The sequence below is a fragment of the Triticum aestivum genome, chromosome 7D (genome assembly GCF_018294505.1).
Source record: "Triticum aestivum cultivar Chinese Spring chromosome 7D, IWGSC CS RefSeq v2.1, whole genome shotgun sequence".
Lineage (NCBI taxonomy): Eukaryota > Viridiplantae > Streptophyta > Magnoliopsida > Poales > Poaceae > Triticum > Triticum aestivum.
In genome coordinates, this window is record NC_057814.1 from 53,220,348 (window position 1) to 53,227,546 (window position 7,199).

Below are 7,199 nucleotides of genomic sequence, written 5' to 3' on the forward strand. Positions count from 1 at the left end.
TGCTATCTTGAGAGAAGCCACTAGTGAAACCTATGGCCCCCGGGTCTATTTACCATCATATAAGTTTCCAATCTATTTTTACGTGCAATCTTTACTTTCAATCTTTATCATAAAAATACCAAAAATATTATCTTATCATCTCTATCAGATCTCACTTTTGCAAGTGGCCGTGAAGGGATTGACAACCCCTTTATCGCTTTGGTTGCAAGGTTCTTATTTGTTTGTGTAGGTACAAGGGACTTGCGTGTGGCCTCCTACTGGATTGATACCTTGGTTCTCAAAAACTGAGGGAAATACTTATACTACTTTGCTGCATCACCCTTTCCTCTTCAAGGGAAAACCAACGCATGCTCAAGAGGTGACAAGAAGGATTTCTGGCGCCATTGCCAGGGAAACTTACACCAAGTCAAGTCAAGATTTGATCTCCCATCAACGAGCCATTTCTGGCGCCGTTGCCGGGGAGTCTACGCACAAGTCAAGACATACCAAGTACCCATCACAAACTCTTATCCCTCGCATTACATTATTTGCCATTTGCCTCTTGTTTTTCTCTCCCCCACTTCACCCTTGCCGTTTTATTCGCGCTCTCTTTCTGTTCGCCTCTTTTTCGCTTGCTTCTTGTTTGCTTGTGTGTTGGATTGCTTGCTTGTCACGATGGCTCAAGATAATACTAAATTGTGTGACTTTTGCCAATACCAACAACAATGATTTTCTTAGCACTCCGATTGCTCCTCTTACCGATGCTGAATCTTGTGAAATTAATGCTGCTTTGCTGAATCTTGTCATGAATGATCAATTCGCCGGCCTTCCTAGTGAAGATGCCGCTACCCATCTAAACAGCTTTGTTGATTTGTGTGATATGCAAAAGAAGAAAGATGTGGATAACGATATTGTTGAATTGAAGCTATTTCCTTTTTCGCTTAGAGATCGTGCTAAAACTTGGTTTTTGTCTTTGCCTAAAAATAGTATCGATTCATGGAATAAGTGCAAAGATGCTTTTATCTCTAAGTATTTTCCTCCCGCTAAGATCATCTCTCTTAGAAACGATATTATGAATTTTAAGCAACTTGATCATGAACATGTTGCACAATCTTGGGAGAGGCTGAAATTAATGATACATAATTGCCCTACACATGGTTTGAACTTATGGATGATCATACAAAAAATTTATGCCAGATTGAATTTTGCTTCTAGAAATCTTTTAGATTCAGCCGCGGGAGGCACTTTTATGGAAATCACTTTAGGAGAAGCTACTAAACTCCTAGATAATATCTATCTATCTATATCTATATCTATACCTATACTAATTACCGACTCCCTAGGAATTATCACATTAATTAGAAATTAGGAGCCGTTAATCTTGTGGGACCTAATTATAACGGTGTAGATCTACCTAATTTTTTAGGTTAATCTAATCAAACCTGAGAAAATCTGTGGAGATCTACCTATTTTTTAGGTTAATCTATAATCAAAACCTGAGAAAAAATAATGTGAAATAAACTTTTAACTATCAGATTATGCTAGGAATCATCTCTAGCCATTAGATAGTCCCACGCACCACCCGCAAAAAAAAGATAGCCCCACGCACACACGTCTCCTGTCTGCCTCTCGCGCACGTCTCCTCTCCACCTCCGTCTGCTGCCATCTATCTGTCATTGAAGATCTCTATTGGCAACCTCCTCCGTCTGCTGCTATCACCCAGCCCTCTCCCTGGCCCTAATCGGCGCACGTCTCCTCTCCACTTCTCCTTCAGAGTATGCGCACATGTGGAGGCCATCGATTTATCCGTCATGGACGATCTCAATGGCCGCTTCGTCTGCCTGCTGCCGTCACCCTGCCCTAATCCGTCCTCTTACCTCCGTCGTTGGTGCCGCAGGTTAGCACGGCCGCCTTTGCCTTCTTTCTCCATCATCTCCCTCGCCGATCCTGTTCTAAGCAGCCTCCTGCTTCTGTGATTGATGTCGTCCTTCTCCAGTCACGAGTCTCCGCAGGTTATATGTCTCCTCCTCAGATTTCCCTTCCATTGCAAAAGATAGGAACGCCTTTCCCATACCTTCAGTAGTGGCTTCAATTCAAGTCGCAAAAGTTTCTATAGAACAGGTAAACTTCCCTACTCTATTTTTGAGTTTTTCTGTTTTTTCAGTAGATAAGATTTGAATCATAAGTTATGATATATGTGCTTCGATGGGATTCATGATATGGATGCTTATATACCTCCATTGAAAAATTTCTTACATGCTCTCCTTGATGTTTCAGTTCAGTTGTCAAAGTTCCATTAGCCCGCAAAACATTCTCTCAGATCTGGAGCCTACTCAAGAATGACGACTCCACCGTTGTGTGCTCACCTTCTTGGCTGCCACTTCTCATCAACTTAATCTTCTGTCACAGACTCACTTAGTCAGGGAGTTCCACACGCCATAGTTCCTCCCTCTCTCCTATCTGATTTGGACTCCCTCACAGATACCACAATCGCTCTCCGATGTGCACATATTAGCCATGGTTTACCCATCGTTTATACCACTTAATACTTGCATACGAAGTTAGCACACCTGCATTGCCATGGGTAGCCAGCCAATGCTTACACCAGTCCATCCTATAAGGTACGCAAGGATCAATAATGTAGTAGGTTTCCATTTTGTGGGTTTTTTATGTTATTCATCCTGTAGTTTCAGACATGGTCTGTAATGAGCATATACAGTCTAGGTTTTCGTTTTGAGGGGATCTTGATCACGTGCATTCATTAGTTTCAGACCTGTCATAGATACTTCGATGGGTAAGATTTGTAGGTGTTATACAGTTTAGTTTGGGGATTCAGTTCGCTAAAGATGTGGATATATAAATTTTGGAGCATTACTTGGTTTGTTAAATCTACCACTCTACATTTTTTACAAGCTAAATATATCGTTTTGTTAACTTGGATCTGTTCTTTCAATTTTATGCCCATGCAGTGATCCAGTAAAGATATGTGCATCTGAGAAGCATAAATTATGCTCTATTCTAATGAAATTTCTTTCGACAGTGCTCTTTGCAAACTTGGAGTGTATATGAATTCTGAAGGTCAAGAAGGCAGCACCTTAGCAATATTTATTCAAAGCAACACGGAAGATCGAAAAATGATGGGTAAGTTAATCTCTTGGCAGTTCTTCCTCATAAATTTTTCTACTTTGTTATTTTAAAGTCGCCCATTTTCTGAATTGGTGTACTAATAAAGAACAGGTAAGAGTTCGTTTTCGTACATTTACGTATTCTGTTGTGTATATAGTGCTCTGACTTGCTTAGTAAGATCTGCTTTGTACTTAAGGTCTAATTGGTAACACCAAGCAACTTGCAAGAAATTTATATCTACTGACTGATTCCATGATATTAAACCGTATGCTGTTGTCGTTGATATATAGGGTATACATACATGTACAGACTTTACTAGACACATATTGTCAGATAAAGTTCAGTCTCTTTTTCTTTGTTTAAGCAAAATATATGGCCTTATATGCATCTATTTCCATTCTGATGTAACTGAAAGGATCATGTTGTATGATCTAATACGTATTAGATAAATGGAAGGAGTAGGGTATGCCCTAATTAACTCTGACATCATATTCGATAACCAGTGTCTTTCTTTTACATGGACGGGATACTTATGAAGAGAATCTTGGTATGTATTCTTTGGATGCTCTCAAGTTTATGCATGTCATAGTTGTTTCGTTTGCACGACACATTTAATTAAATTTAAATTTTATCAAATGATCAAATGCTTAGTTGGGAAGTCATTAATTTGTAATTCTGGTCATCTTTTAAGTAGAGGCATACTTGGCTGAATTTGGTGCAATAGTTCATTATTCATGGCAGCTCTTATTTCTTTTCTATTTTCATGTGAGCTCAATTAATTAATGGGCAGACAAATAAGATGTTTCTCTATATAGATGGTGCTACTTAGTATGAAATGATATGTTTTGGTTCTACACACACATGCTAGATTATGCAGCACTTTAAGAATTGACTGAAGTTATTTGTTAGTAGTACACAAAATGATCTGTATTTTTGGAATGACCACATGAGCCTCTTTTTATTGACAAGGTTGGCATAATGTCCAGGTCCACTTCTGCAACAATGCCAAAATAACCTATTATTCTTTCTTTATAAATATTTATTGATGCAAACAGATTGTTCCGCCCTATTTATATGAGATGATGGATGAATATATTTCCAAAATTTTCAAACTCACACTAAACTCTTTCAATTGGTCTACAATTTCCTGTATTCTAAATAAATAGTGCATCCGGGCATTATTGTAAGCTGAACAAAGTATTGGCCTCCACCACATGTACAGATTTCCCGAATGGAAAGGGTCTACGAACATATTGTGTGAATGTGTCAATGCTATTACGTAAACGTATCAATATCACACTTATCATGTTGAACGGTTACTTTCAATAATCTTACAACTATTTTAATATATTATTTATTGTATGCATAAAATATATCTTAAATGATGCATGTGTTTCCTCTTTCTGACAATAAGCGAGTGTATTTGGCTGTTTGCATTATTTGTTCCTATTATTTTGATCTCTAACCCTTAGTTTCTGCAAATCTTTATATCGTAGTGCCTCGCTGTCTTGGGTTGATTTGCCAATCAAGTGCTATTTTTTATTTTAGTTGTGGAATATCACCATGATGGTGCAATGAGAGTTTGTTCCCTATTCACTGCAATATCGGAGGAATGGCAGGACTGCTAGAGAACTATAACGTGTGTTGATTTGACATAGATAATCCATAACTTGGTGTGTCGTGTGCACATCCATCATCGGGTATGTATAATAGTAATCCATCTCATCATGAGATGTTAGTGTTGACAAAATCAAGGCGAAAGATACAAAAGGAAGATTTATGGGTGCATCATTACTACATAATCTTGCTGCATGCTCTTCCTCTCGATATTAAGTATTTCTGTTTTGGCATTACAATCTACTTTACCTTTGAGTTTCTCATTTACTTTTTTATCATAAGTTCATGTTGGCATATATTGTTGAAGTTTTCCTTCCACTTAAATATAAAATGCAAAAAATCACATGATAATTTTTAAAAATACCAAATAAGTGATATTGCTTTAACCAATTCATTATTTATATAGCTGGTAACACGTAGCGGTATAGTTGACAGCGTGATACATTCTCATGTAAAAGAGATTTTTTGTGTACATGGTTTATTGGTACTACTATTCCATCATTTATTGGAAACTCACATGTAGTGCTGGAATGTAAATAACTAGCCCGTGCGAATGCAGGGGTTGACGACTAGTTATGGTTAATTATTCTCAATGGCACACCGAAAGATCTACTAGTAAAAAGGTTCATGCGATAGAAGAGATTAATGTTTTGAGTGGAAAGATGGATGAACTTATGAAATTATTTGCTAATAAGAGTGTTTCTTCTGATCCTAATGATATGCCTGTGTCTACTTTGATTGAGAATAATAATGAATCTATGGATGTGAATTTTGTTGGTAGGAACAATTTTGGCAACAACGCGTATAGAGGAAACTTTAATCCTAGGCCGTTTCCTAGTAATTCCTCTAATAATTATGGTAATTCCTACAACAACTCTTATGGAAATTTTAATAAGATGCCCTCTTATTTTGAGACTAGTGTTAAAGAATTTATGATTTCTCAAAATAATTTTAATGCTTTGCTTGAAGAAAAATTGCCTAAGATTGACGAGTTGGCTAGGAACGTGGATAGAATTTCTCTTGATGTTGATTCTTTGAAACTTAGATATATTCCTCCTAAGCATTATATCAATGAGTCTCTCAAAGCCATGAGAATTTCCATTGATGAGTGCAAAGAAAGAACCGCTAGGATGCGTGCTAAGAAATATTGCTTTGTTAAAGCGTGTTCTTCTAGTTTTCATGATAATAGGGATGAAGATCTAAAAGTGATTGATGTGTCTCCTATTAAATCTTTGTTTTGCAATATGAATCTTGATAATGATGGGACTGGAGATGAGTCAACTTTAGTTAAAAGGCGTCCCAATGATTCGGAGTTTTTAGATCTTGATGCAAAAGTTGGTAAAAGTGGGATTGAAGAGGTCAAAACTTGAATTGGAAGTTTCTATCCCTAGAAAAGGCGTCCCAATTGGAAGTTTCTATCCATAGCAATGAACCCACTATTTTGGATTTCAAGGAATTTAATTATGATAATTGTTCTTTAATAGATTGTATTTCCTTGTTGCAATCCGTGCTAAATTCTCCGCATGCTAATAGTCAAAATAAGGCTTTTACTAAACATATCGTTGATGCTTTAATGCAATCTTATGAAGAAAAGCTTGAATTGGAAGTTTCTGTCCCTAGAAAACTTTATGATGAGTGAGAACCTACTATTAAAATTAAAATTAAATATCATGAATGCTATGCTTTGTGTGATTTGGGTGCTAGTGTTTCCACGATTCCAAAAACTTTGTGTGATATGTTAGGTTTCCGTGAATTTGATGATTGTTCTTTAAACTTGCACCTTGCGGATTCCACCATCAAGAAACCTATGAGAAGAATTAATGATGTTATTATTGTTGCAAATAGGAATTATGTGCCCGTAGATTTCATTGTTCTTGATATAGATTGCAATCCTTCATGTCTTATTATTCTTGGTAGACCTTTCCTTAGAACGATTGGTTCAATTATTGATATGAAAGAAGGGAATATTAGATTCCAATTTCCGTTAAGGAAAGGCATGGAACACTTTCCTAGAAATAAAATAAAATTACCTTATGAATCTATTATGAGAGCCACTTATGGATTGCATGCCAAAGATGATAATACCTAGATCTATCCTTGCCTTTATGCCTAGCTAGGGGCGTTAAACGATAGCGCTCGTTGGGAGGCAACCTAATTTTATTTTTGTTTATTGCTTTTTGGTTCTGTTTAGTAATAAATAATTCATCTAGCCTCTGGTTAGATGTGTTTTCATGTTTTAATTAGTGTTTGTGCCAAGTAGAACCTTTGGGAAGACTTGGGTGAAGTCTTTTTGATCTTGCTGTAAAAAACAGAAACTTTAGCGCTCACGAGATTAGCTACAACTTTTTACTGGAGAGTAATATTTAGTTGAATATTTTTGCAGATGATTAATAGATAAATTCCTAACGTCCAGCAATTTATTTTAGAATTTTTGGAGTTCCAGAAGTATACGTTTGATACATATTATTACAGACTGT

The 7,199-nt window shown here is 36.7% G+C and overlaps 1 long non-coding RNA gene across 1 annotated transcript; it reads left to right on the forward strand.

Annotated features, from left to right (window-relative positions):
* The first annotated feature begins 1,595 nt into the window (after window positions 1-1,595).
* LOC123169148 (uncharacterized) lies at window positions 1,596-4,917 on the forward strand. Its single transcript, XR_006484660.1, has 2 exons — window positions 1,596-2,100; window positions 2,257-4,917. It is a non-coding gene; the product is annotated as an uncharacterized lncRNA (long non-coding RNA).
* Window positions 4,918-7,199: the final 2,282 nt, after the last annotated feature.